The sequence below is a fragment of the Spermophilus citellus genome, assembly GCF_964194105.1.
Source record: "Spermophilus citellus genome assembly, chromosome: 18".
Classification (NCBI taxonomy): domain Eukaryota; kingdom Metazoa; phylum Chordata; class Mammalia; order Rodentia; family Sciuridae; genus Spermophilus; species Spermophilus citellus.
In genome coordinates, this window is record NC_138200.1 from 52417723 (window position 1) to 52430359 (window position 12637).

Sequence of the window (12637 nt, forward strand, 5' to 3'; positions counted from 1 at the left end):
GTGCGTATTTGAAAACAGCCATTCATTTATGTATTTTAGAATTTTCTGACTCATATTGTTTAAATCACATCTTGTTATTGAGACTCTAGGCTCTTTAAGGACCAAGAATTTTTTCTTTTTTTTAATACTGGGGATCAAATCCAAAGGGACTTAACCACTAAGCCATGTCCCCAGACCTTTTTCATTTTGAGACAGTCTAAGTTGCTGAGACTGACTTTGAACTTTCGATCCTCTAGCCTCAGCCTTCTGAGCTGCTGGGATTACAGGTGTGCACTACTACACCTGGCTCGAGATGGGGTTTAATGTATAAGGAAGAAAACAAATCCTTTCCTCCCTCCCTCCCTTCCCCTCCTGATGATGCCAGAGAAGTTCTCATGCTACGCAAGTTCTCTACCACGAGTCAAATCCCAGCCCCTTAAATGCATTTAAATATTCTTTCAATAACAGTCTTAAAATAAACAATCATTGAGGTGAAGAGAAAGCCTACAGTATGGGAGCAAATTTTTACCACATGCATATCAGAGAGCACTAATCTCCAGTATATATAAAGAACTCAAAAAAACTTAATACCAAAAAAAAAAAAAAAAAAAAAAAACCACAAACAACCCAATCAACAAATGGGCTAAGGAACTGAACAGACACTTTTCAGAAGACAATATACATGCAATCAACAAATATATGAAAAAGTGTTCAACATCTTTAGTAATCAGAGAAATGCAAATCAAAACTGTGGGGAGCCACACTGAATGACCGCGCCTTTCAGTCCTGATGCACAAGGCTCTGACCAACCATTACATTCGTTGTGGCTTGGGCGTTGACCCAGCTTGGATAGCAAGGCCATCTTAGACGTACCCCTGGGGTTGAGTTACACTCATCTGTTCCCTTGAAATCTTACCACTTCTGCCCTTTTATGGATAGAACTAAGAACTGTGTCCCACAATAAAATCTCTCTCTCTCTCTCTCTCTCTCTCTCTCTCTCTCTATATATATATATATATATATATATATGTATATATATATATATATATATATTGTTTTAGTTGTAGTTGGACACAATACCTTTATTTTTATGTGGTGTTGAGGATCAAACCCGGGGCCCCACATGTGCTAGGAAAGCGCTCTACCACTGAGCTACAACCCAGCGCCTCTCTTTCTTCAGCCTCTCATGACTTTTCTCTTGCTCTCCCTTTGGGGCAGCCTGAGGCTGAGAGCCGGGGAAGCCATCCTGAAGCTTATATAAAGGTAAATTGTGTCTGTGTTTTATTTTGTGTCCCTACAATTCACGAGAGTGACCTTAGTTCAGCTGCCAGTACTGGTTGGTGGCGGCACAAAACTAATCTAAGATTTCATCTCACCCCAGTCAGAATGGCAGTTATCAAGAATACAAGCAATAAAAAAAATGTTGGAGAGGATGTGGGGGAAAAGGTACACTCATACTTTTCTGGTGGGACTGCAAATTGGTGCAACCACTTTGGAAAACAGGGTGGAAATCCCTCAGAAAACTTGGAATGGAGCCACCATTTGACCCAGCTACCCCACTCCTCAGTTTATACCCAAAAGTCTTAAAATCAGCATACTATAGTGACATAGCCACACCAATGTTTTTAGCAGCTGAATTCACAATAGCTAAACTGTGGAACCAACCTAGATGCCCATCAATAGATGAATGGATAAAGAAACTGTGGTCTATATAAACAATGGAATTACTCAGCATTAAAAGATAATAACATTGTGGCATTTGCAGGTAAATGGATTGAGTTGGAGAATATTATGCTAAGTGAAGTAAGTCAATCCCCTAAAACCAAAGGCTGAATGTTTTCTCTGATTAGTGGATGCTGATCTATGATGGGGGTGGGGGGGGACATGGGAAGAATGGAGGATCTTTGGATTGGGCAAAGGGAGGGTGGGGAAGGGTAATGAGGGTAGGAAGATAGTGGAATGAGATGGACTTCAATACCCTAGGTACATGTATGATTGCACAAATGGTTCATCTTTACACTGTACAACCAGGGAATTGAAATGTTGCGCTCCATTGCGTATGATAAATTGAAATGCATTCTGCTGTCATATACATAAGTAGAACAAATTAAAAATATATATTATAAAAAAAAGAAAAAGAAAAAAAGAATGAACACCATGACCAGGAGCAAAAGCCAAGGCTAGGAGAACCAAAATGACTAAATACGTTGATTAATCCTGAAAGTAATATTAGATAAGGCATACTATGTTAAATCATTTCCCCAATTGCTCCAAAAGACAAGCAGCATTCCCTTGATCCAGGAATATGAATGTTAAAGGCTGAATATTAAAGGGAAATATAGCTAATCTCTCTACCATCCTTCTTCTCTGACAATCAGAGGATGCCTGACAGAACAAATACACCATCTTACATTCCAGAGTCACCCTAGAAGGGCCTCTCAAAGATGATAATCATTTCCTAGCATGAGCCACCATGGGGCTGCAGAAAGCACTAATCATATAGAATATCCTTTGCTTCAGTATGCTGTCCATTAATAAGCACCAAAGAAACCTTTCAACAAGCACCAAAAAGTAGCAGTTTGAGGAAGCAGTGTAAGACCATACAGCTGAGCTCAGTGGCCCATCCCTGTAATCCCAGTGGCTCAGGGGTCAGAGGCAGGAAAATCGCCAAATCCAAAGCCAGCCTCAGCAACTCAGCAAGGCCCTCAGTAACACAGCAATACCCTGTCTCAAAATAAAAAATAATAAGGGCTGGAGATGTGGCTTAGTGGTTGAACACCCCTAAGTTCAATCCCTGGTATGCACATACAAATGAAAACATACACACACACACACACACACACACACACACACACACACATAGTGGCAGGGGGGATAAGAAAATAAAATAGAGAAAAAAGGAAAAAAAGGAAGAGGAAACTGCATCAAAATACAAGAAAGATCAGTAGAGTAGACGAAGGAACTTAAGGAGGAAGATGGGATGGGAAAAAAAAAACAGTGGAGTGATCAACCAAACTTTCAAATGTGCATTCATGGATGTTGCAAAGTGGATCCTGGCATCAGGTGTATCCACAGGACACTAATTAAAAAATAAATGAAATAAAGTAAACCATAAATGGATTGACAGGGATTGCTGGAGTGAAGGGGGGATAGCGGAGAGCTGGGAACTAAATGGGAGTGGGTTGTGTTCCATGCTTTGTGATTATGTCAAGATGTATCCTGGTATTGTATATAACTAAAGAGAAGTTTTAAAAAATCAATACTGGGGAAATAAAAAGATCATATAGTCACCTTTCAAATATGCACAAGTATTTATTATCTAGGTAAACTCATTACTGTTTAGTTCACTGACACCTGAAATAGGACATCAGTTCTGCCCAGTCTATGCCATTATTCTTCTTATCTACACAAAATTCTTCTTATCTACACAAAATTTACTCACTTTCGCAATGCTGGGGATCAAACCCACAGCTTTTCACATGCTAAAACAAGCACTTTACCAATGGACTACATCCCTAACTCCCATATACAACTTTTAATAGAGTGAGAAGGGGACAGGACCATCAAAGAAAAGAGTTCAACAGCCTCATTTGTACCAGTAAGAAACTTTTAGAAGGCTTTGTTTTTAAAATTATAGCTGGGTCTTGAGGTGCTCACCTGTAATTCCAGCAGAATTCTGAAGCAGTAGGATTTTACGTTTAAGGCCAGCCTCAAGACCTTGTCTCAAAATAAAATAAAAATTAAAAATAAAATGGAGGGCTGGGGTTGTGGCTCAGTGGTAGAGTGCTCGCTTAGCAAGTGAGAGGCCCTGGGTTTGATCCTCAGCATTACATAAAAATAAATTTAAAAAATAAAGGTATTGTGTTCAACTACAACTAAAAAATTAAAAATAAATAAATAAATAAAATAAAAGGGAACTGGTGATGATGTGGCTCAGTGGTAAAGTGTCTTGGGTTCAGTCCCTAGTGCGCATTTCTCTCTCTCTCTCACTTACACACACATACACACACATTTTCTCTCTCATAGAAAATTACTCTTTTCTTATGTTTGTTTTGGTGCTATTTTCACATTTGTTTGATATACTTGTAATCACACTGCATTCACAATTTTATATCCTGATTTCATTCACTATTTTGACATAAGCATTTTTCATGTTATAAGTAGTTTTAAAGAATTACACGATGTCACTGAATATATGAACCAGCCTTTCATTTCTCTAGTGCTAAGACACTGATGCCATTTTTTGCTATAAATTATACATAAGAAATTGTGCTTCAGAAATTACATGATTTGCTAAAGATTACCTACCATTCTAAGCCAAATATAATTGTGAAAGTAAATAATAAAGATTTTGAGGTTATGAAATGATATGGTAAAAACCAAGTGGAATTGTCTGGATTTCTATTTTGGGGTTATCTATTCTTTTTTTCTCTCTCTCTCTCTTTTTTTCCTTTTTGTACCAGGGATTAAACCCAGGGATGCTTAACCATTGAGCCACATCCCTTCCCCTTTTTAATGTTTTGAGACAGGGTCTCACTAAATTGTTTAGGGCCTCATTAAATTGCTGAGGCTGGCCATGAACTTCCAAGCCACTGGGATTACAGGCATCCACCACAACACCCGCCTTGGGGTTATCTATTTTCATGAGAAGTTGAGAGCTAATAATTTGGGAGAAACAGTTATTTGAGGTTAGAAAAGAAGTATGAACTCAGTATTCAGTTACCATTTTTAACAGCCTTCATCCCTTATCCTTCACTGTAGAAGACTGACAGAAATTTTTACAGAAGCAGCTCTTGGTAATGGCTTTGAGAGATGATGGGGAGAGTAACCTATGCTCACAGCAATTCTGAGGCTAACCTGGATACCAAAGAGAACTGACAGTACCTAGCACCAGGGTACTACTGGCAACTCTTTAAAAGTAAAGACTAAGAACAAGCACTTAAGGTCAGGGTTGAGTGTGTATTTAAGTAATGCAGGAATATTAATCTCTTGTTAATATTTAATCTCTATTAGAAGTGTTTCTCACAAAACAACAGAAAATTTCTTTTTTTTTTTGTTTTGGTTTGATGAGATAGTACTTTAGTGAGTTCATTCCTGACTGATGTCTAATTCCTAAGTATTAGAGCATAAAGAAGTCTTAAAGCTTTCCTGTTTTTCTTAGTATCTCTTAGGTTCTACTTTTCATGAATCCAGGCTTATTTCAGATATCTATCATTTCCACCTTTTAAAACATGACACTGAGCCAGGTGTGGTGGTGCATGCCTGTAATCCCAGTGACTTAGAAAGCTGAGGCAGGAGGATATCAAGTTCCAGCGAGCCTCAGCAAATGAGTTAGGCCCTAAGCAACTTAGTGAGACCCTGTCACAAAATAAAAAATAAGGTTGGGGTTGTTGTTCAGTGATAGAGCTCTTGCCTTGCATGTGTGAGGCACTGGGTTCGATATTCAGCACCACATAAAAAATAAATTATAAAATAAAGGTATTATGTCCATCTACAACTAAAACATTTAAAAAGTCTTTTTTTTTTTAATAAAAAATAAAAAGGGCTAGGGATGGCTCAGTGATAAAGTGCCTCTGGGTTCAATCCTTAGTACCAAACACACACACACACACACACACACACAAATAAATAAATAAATTTTCAAGTAATTTTTAGACTCCAAATTCAACTTTCCTCTTTTTTCTTTTTTCTTTTGGTGCTGAAGATTAAACCCAGGACTTCAAGCATACTAAGCATGGGTTCTTTCATTGAACTACACTCCCAGCCCTTAGGTTTATTTTTAAGTTTACAAACCTGCTATTTGAATATAAGAGAAGTAAGTAATGTCCCACTTTTTTAAAATTTTTTTTAATATTTGTTTTTTGGTTTTTTTTTAGTTATAGGTGAACATAATGTCTTTATTTTACTTTATGGGATGCTGAGGATTGAACCCAGTGCCTCATGCATGCCAGGAGAGCACTCTACCTCTGAGCCACAACCCAGCCCCCCCCCCTTTTATACTGTATACAAATTCTTAAAAAAACAGCAAAATCTTCAATTCAACTTTTTCCTAAATGCTTTCCAAATCTAATTGCCTGAGTGACTTCTGAGGTATCATCAGACACTTTTCCTACTTCTAGGTTAAGTGGTCTTGTTTGATTCCTGTGTTTCCTAAACACTGACCACTGTATCTCAACTTCTATTTTGTGGTGCTAGAGATCAAACTCTCAAGCATTAAGCCACGCCTCCAACCCTCAACTTCTTTTATCAGATGACACTGCACGCACACTTCAATTCTCTTATAGTAAAACTAGAAAATCATTTCAGTGAAAGTAGATCTGAGTATTACTGGTTTATCTGGTAAGGTCGGCTCCTGGCTGACTTGTCAAATACTGTTGATTACTTTATTACAGGCCAGATTTGATAACTGTTCTCAGTTGTTCCCAATGTGAAGTGGATGCTAAGTAATTATTTATCAAAGGTTTAGAGAGTTCTGTTTAAACCACAGTTGTCTGAAAACAAGTGTCTTTCTGACTGTAGAGCTCAGAAAATGCACACAAATCCATGAGGAACACTGCAGACATTTAAACAGTACCTTTCCCAACACAACTCACTCAAGAAGTATTTGTGCTTACTTTCAAAGCAGATTTCAATTCCACTTAAGGCAACTGCTCTCTTCCATCTTACCTTGATTTTGGCCTCTTGTCTGACTTCTACCTGGGTCAATACTAAAGCAAGGGGGTTTCTAATACAGAATACAATGATTTTCATGAAGACTTCCTGACAAAATTTGGTTAACAGTTCTGATTTCCCCCATATACACACTTAATGCCATTGTCTCTTAAGATATATAAAATAACATCCACAGATCCAAGAGAAGTCAAATAAAATTCAGAGCCACTATGTTCAGTTATAGCCTGGAATTCATTTATGAACCAAAGACAAAGCTTTCTTTCTTTCTTAAATTATTATTTTTTAGTTTTAGGTGGACACAATATCTTTATTTTATATTTATGTGGTGCTGAGGACTGAACCCAGTGCCCTGCACATGCTAGGTGAGCACTCTACCACTGAGCCACAACCCCAGCCCCATAAAGCTTTCTTTCTTAAACTGACTTGACCTATTAATATATATATATATATATATATATATATATATATATATATATATATATATATATATTTTATTGTTGTAGCTGTACATAGAGCTGCCTTTATTTTATTTATTTTTATGTGGTGCTAAGGATAGAACCCAGTGCCTCACACATCAGGCAAGTGCTCCACCACTGAGCTATAGCCCTAGCCCTAATATTCCATTAAAAAAAATATTTATTTTTTAGTTGTAGTTGGACACAATATCTTTATTTATTTATTTTTATGTGGTGCTGAGGATCGAACCCAGGGCCTCACAAGTGCTAGGTGAGTACTCTCCCGCTGAGCCACAACTCCAGCCCTAATATTCCATTTTTAATGTATCTTCATATCACTGGTGTGTAGGGGGGGACATTTCTAGAGACTCAACATATATTGAAAATTAATATTAACAAAGTAGCAACAAATTGACTTTAATGACTAGAACTAGGGACCACCTTTTAAAAATCACACATTCCTTGTGCAGGCCTGTAATTCCAGCAACTTGATACAGGCTAAGAAAGGAGGATCATGAGTTTGAGGCCAGCGTGGACAACTTAGCAAGGCCTTATCTCAAAATAAAAAGCACTGGAGATATAGTTCAGTGGTAACTCTGAATTCAATCCCCAGTACCACCAAATAAATAAATAAGCAAATAAATAAATAAATAAAAATAAAAAATCAAATACTTCTTTCCTCCATATTGCAAATTTTTAAGTGTTTTGTTGGGGAGGGGGTGTGCTCTTTTTTCATTACTGTCCTACTACTGAGTTCCAAAATTACTAAAATTACCATAGAAATCATATATCTGAATTTTCCCTTCAAATAAAAAGAACAGATTAGACCCAGACCAATAACCGAATAGAAAAAGTGGGACAACCAGATGGTAAGAGAACTCTCCTTAAAATCTTCATCTATAAAATGCCGGACTGAGTGTTGCACACCTATAATCCCAAGAACTGAGGAGGCTGAGGCAGGAGGATCGCAAATTCAATACCAGCCTCAGCAATTTAGCAAGATGCTGTTTCAAAATAAAAAATGAAAAGGGGGGCTGGGGATGTGGCTCAAGCGGTAGCGCGCTCACCTGGCATGCGTGCGGCCCGGGTTCGATCCTCAGCACCACATACAAACAAAGATGTTGTGCCCGCCGAAAACTAAAAAATAAAGATTAAAAAAATTCTCTCTCTCTCTCTCTCTCTCTCTCTGTCTCTCACTCTCTCTTTAAAAAAAAAAAAATGAAAAGGGCTGGGTATACAGCTCAGCAGTAAAACAGCTAGGGTTCAATCCTCAGAACTAACAACAATGGAAAAAAATTTTTTTTTCTTTCTATGAAATGGGGATTCTACAAAAATAAATGCCTGCTAAAAATTTCACCTCTTGGTACATGCAGATTATCTAAATTCCCAGCCCAAAAGCAGTTATATATATATATATATTTTAAATTTCTGTAAAATGGATGATCTAAAAACTCTTTTGTTCTCTGTTGTGGCTTTTGAGAAGGAAATGAGTTTCCTTATCAAGAATGAATCTAGGGGGCTGGGGTTGTGGCTCAGCTGTAGAGAGGCCGCCCAGCACTTGTGGGGCCCTGGGTTCGATCCTCAGCACCACATATAAATAGATAAAATAAAAGTATTGTGACTACAATTAAAATATATAAATAAATATTTTTTTTAAAAAAGAGAGAGAATGAATCTAGGGCTGGGGATATAGCTCAGTTGGGTGCTTACCTTACATGCACCAGGCCCTTGCCTTGCATTCCCCAGAACCACACACACATACACACACACACACACACAAAGAATCTAGTTTCTTCAATTGAAAGACAACCATCTTCTCCATAATACTCCGTATCACATTTTAAGTGAAACACGGTTCCCTTCAACTCCCTTCAATTGAAGGACCATAAATAAAGGGTCTTCCTTCCTTTGTGTCCCATAGATTACTAGGGTAGTGCCTGACCTTGGTTCTGGTTTCTTTCTGTTTCTTGCCTTTAGCATGACATTGTGGGAACAATGAATATAAACAGAATAGTTCATAAACTTTCTTGGTGTCTATCCAATGCAGTTTTTAAACGTCTCCATTCCTGTTCTGTACTTCATATACTGCTGAAGTCTGGAAGGTAAACTCTTTTTTTTTTTTATATTTTTTATTGGTTGTTCAAAACATTACAAAGCTCATGATATATCATCTTTCATACATTTGACTCAATTGGGTTATGAACTCCCATTTTTTTCACACTCCCATTTACAAACACTTATCTCCCGGCCTCCTCTTCTTCCCTCACCATTCAAGTTTGATAAGGCCTCGATAGGAAAGCCTTACCTCACCTTTTGTCTTCCCCATGTCCATCTGCTTTCTTCCTGAGCTTTAAAGGTAGGCCAGGGCCATCGAGACACAGCCAGACAGCAGAGCCAACTTGATCTTCTGGGTTGTCCTTCTTTCACCCTAACACCGGTTTCTTAAATAAATATTTCCCCCCAGAAGTTCCATCTCATTCTGAAAAAGGACGGACCAGACATCCCAAGAACCCTTTGTCTGAGGCTTCCACACCTTACACATCCTCATCCACAAAGCGTCCGTCTTCCTACAGGTAGGGCGTCTGTCCGCACTAGGCGAGGGAGCCTAGGTTTCCGAATCTGTAAAGCGACGGGTTATGTTCGAGGTCCTCGAGGATTCAAAATTCTCCCATTCTAAAACCAAGCGCGCAGGTCCTATTTCTGAGGTGGGATGAGGGAACCACCGGCCGACCCCCGTACTTGGCGCGCATCATGGCAATTAGCACAGGCCCTATGCAAAGCCTAGCTCCGCATATCCACGCCTCGGACCTCCGGCGCCGGACAGCTGAGGAGGCCCGGCCGGCGCCGGCTCGCAGCCGCGCCATGCCCTCTTTCACCCTCACCCGCCGCCGCGGGCCGGCTCTTACCTGGCACGCTGGCATCGCCCGCCCGGCACCTCAGGTATACTGTAGGTCTGGACGGGTCTCGAAAACCACTCGTCCGCCTTGAGGGAGGATGTCTAGGATGCTCCGGCTCCAGAATCCACCGAGGTACCGGGAACACGCCGCCTGGTTTCTAAGGAACGGGGGGTTCTGGAAGGGAGGGGCTGGACGACGGGAGGACAACGCATGCTCTATGACGGGGGTGGAACCGGGCGGGGAGGGGCCGAGACTGAGAGCGGCGCATGCTCATCCGTTGAGGGGCGGAGCCTAAGTAGTTCGGCTGGAAGCCGGGACTGGTTCATTTCCGGCGGGAGAGACCGCAATTAGAGTGCTCTTCCAGCCTCACCCTCCCTCTGGTTAATTGACCAGCGTCAAGAACTAGGAGGTCCTGGGAATTGTGATTGACCTTGGCTTTCCTGGAATGAAAGAAGGTCTTATGTTGGACAACGACCTATCTTTACAAAAGGCCAGGTTTCCCGTTGGACTTCCAAGTTTTCTTTTCTTTTTTTTTTAATATTAATATTTATTTTTTAGTTTTCGGCGGACACAACATCTTTGTTTGTATGTGGTGCTGAGGATCGAACCCGGGCCGCACGCATGCCAGGCAAGCACGCTACCACTTGAGCCACATCCCCAGCCCTGGACTTCCCGTTTTCTCAGGTGTATTTTCTGGGCCCCTCTTCCTTTGGATGTTCTTTGGTTCTTTAAATGTCAGTACTCTCTAGACTGTGGTCTCAGTCCCCTTGACTTCTTTACTTTAGCTTCTGTTCCCCCAACAAATACCTTTTGAAACATGGCTACACTTTGGTATAAGCCGGTTAGGCCTCAGTGTGAAATCTAGGAGGCTATTTCTGCTTGGGAAACCTCCACCCGCTTGTCTCTCTTGTTGACGCTTGGACTTCCATTCTGCTGTTTCAGGAGAGCCTCCCAGCCATGATTCCAGAGCAGCCTTTGATGACAGAACATGCCAGCTGACCTGAGCTGTTTCCTTCTGTGACCTAACCAGCTGCAGGGCTCTCTGTACTTTGGGCTCAGGAGTCAGGACTAACCACCACTGCCTCCACTTGCATGAGCACAGGAAACTCCCTGCCTTTTCCACTGCATCTGAACAGCCAGACAGAAAGGAGGCAGAATCAAAGCGTGTCTGCATTTGATCTGTTTCTGGCTAGTCATTCAGAATTCCATTTTTCTAGAGTAGGATTTATCAACAGCTGTCCTATTGACATTTTGGGCCTGATGATTCTTTGTTGGGCAGCGGTGGGGAGACCTACTTGTACTGTAGGATGTTTAGCAGCATCCCTTGCCTCTTCCACTAGATGCCAGTAGCACCCCCAACCCCAGTGTGACTATCAAAAATATCTTCAGGGCTGGTGTTATAGCTCAGTGGTACAGCACTTGCCTAGCCTACGTGAGGCACTAGGTTTGATCCTCAGCTCCACATAAAAATAAGTAAAATAAAGATACTGTGTTAGATGGGAGGGAAGGGGAGGGGGGATAGTAGAGGATAGGAAAGGTATCAGAATACAACAGTTACTAATAGGGCATTATGTAAAATTGTAGATGTGTAACCGACATGATTCTGCAATCTGCATTTGGGGTAAAAATTTGGAGTTCATAATCCACTTGAATCTAATGTATGAAATATGATATGTCAAGAGCTTTGTAATGTTGTGAACAACCAATAAAAAAAATAAAAAATAAAGATATTGTGCCCATCTACAAAAAAATTTTAAATGTCTTCAGACATTGCCAAATGTTTCCTGAAAGAGAGAATGTAAAATCATTCCCTGTTGAGAACCATTAGTCTAGAGGAAAATGAGCCTACTCCAGCTCTACTTAAGAACCAGGACTTTCACCCTTAATCCGATAGCCCATTCCTCCCTCTGCATTAATTCTTCCTTAAGAGAGTTCTGTAGGGGTTGGGGTAGATTAGGGGTAGAGCACTTACCTAGTGTGCATGAGGCCCTGGGGAAAATCCCTAGCACCATCAAGTTTTTTAAAAAAAATGTTCTATAGAGTAATAGTCCTGTGAGGTGCAATGAGTGAAGCATTCTGTGGTGATGCAGAATGGAAAATGCAAAGTTAAGCAACATATCTTAACAAAGGACTTTTTAAAGCTTTCACTATCAACATTAAGGAGACAGTTTTTCTAATTAACTGGACTACTGAAGAACCCTTTTCTAGGAACCATGTTTCCCTGAGATAGTTTTCTGCATGTTCTCCCTCAGCAAATCTCCCTGCTCCAGTGACTTTTTAGTTACCAGTTGCTCCCTTTTGATCTGTGTATTATTTTATGCCATCATTATTTATCCTGTGTCTTACTCTAACCAAAACCTTGTCTCTTCTACCATCTCCCTCACCAGTTACTTATCTTGTGCCTGCATTTGTCTCCTATATATTGGATCACTGGAGATTGAACCCAGGGCTAGCACACGTTAGGCAGGTATTCCCCATTGACTTACATCACCAGCCATTTTCTGAGAGTCTCCCTCAGTTGCTCAGGCCAACCTTGTACTTGAAATCCTCCTGATTCAGCCTCCTGAACAGGTGAGATTACAGGCATGTGCAACCCTGCCCTCTTATTTGTGGCCTACTACAGTGGCCTCCTAG

General features: G+C 40.3%; 1 protein-coding gene across 3 annotated transcripts in view; it reads right to left on the reverse strand.

Moving 5' to 3' along the window:
• GFOD2 (Gfo/Idh/MocA-like oxidoreductase domain containing 2) overlaps positions 1-10197 on the reverse strand; it is a 47955-nt gene extending 37758 nt beyond the window's left edge. The window contains exons 1-2 of one of the 3 annotated variants that reach the window (XM_081274392.1): positions 10013-10197; positions 9640-9725 (exon numbers count right to left, since the gene is read on the reverse strand). The gene's annotated coding sequence lies outside the window, so the exon portion shown is untranslated. Of the gene's footprint in view, positions 1-9416; positions 9726-10012 lie in introns of all 3 variants that reach the window. The other 2 variants (XM_081274391.1, XM_081274390.1) reach the window with 2 other exon arrangements.
• Between the last annotated feature and the right edge of the window lie 2440 nt (positions 10198-12637).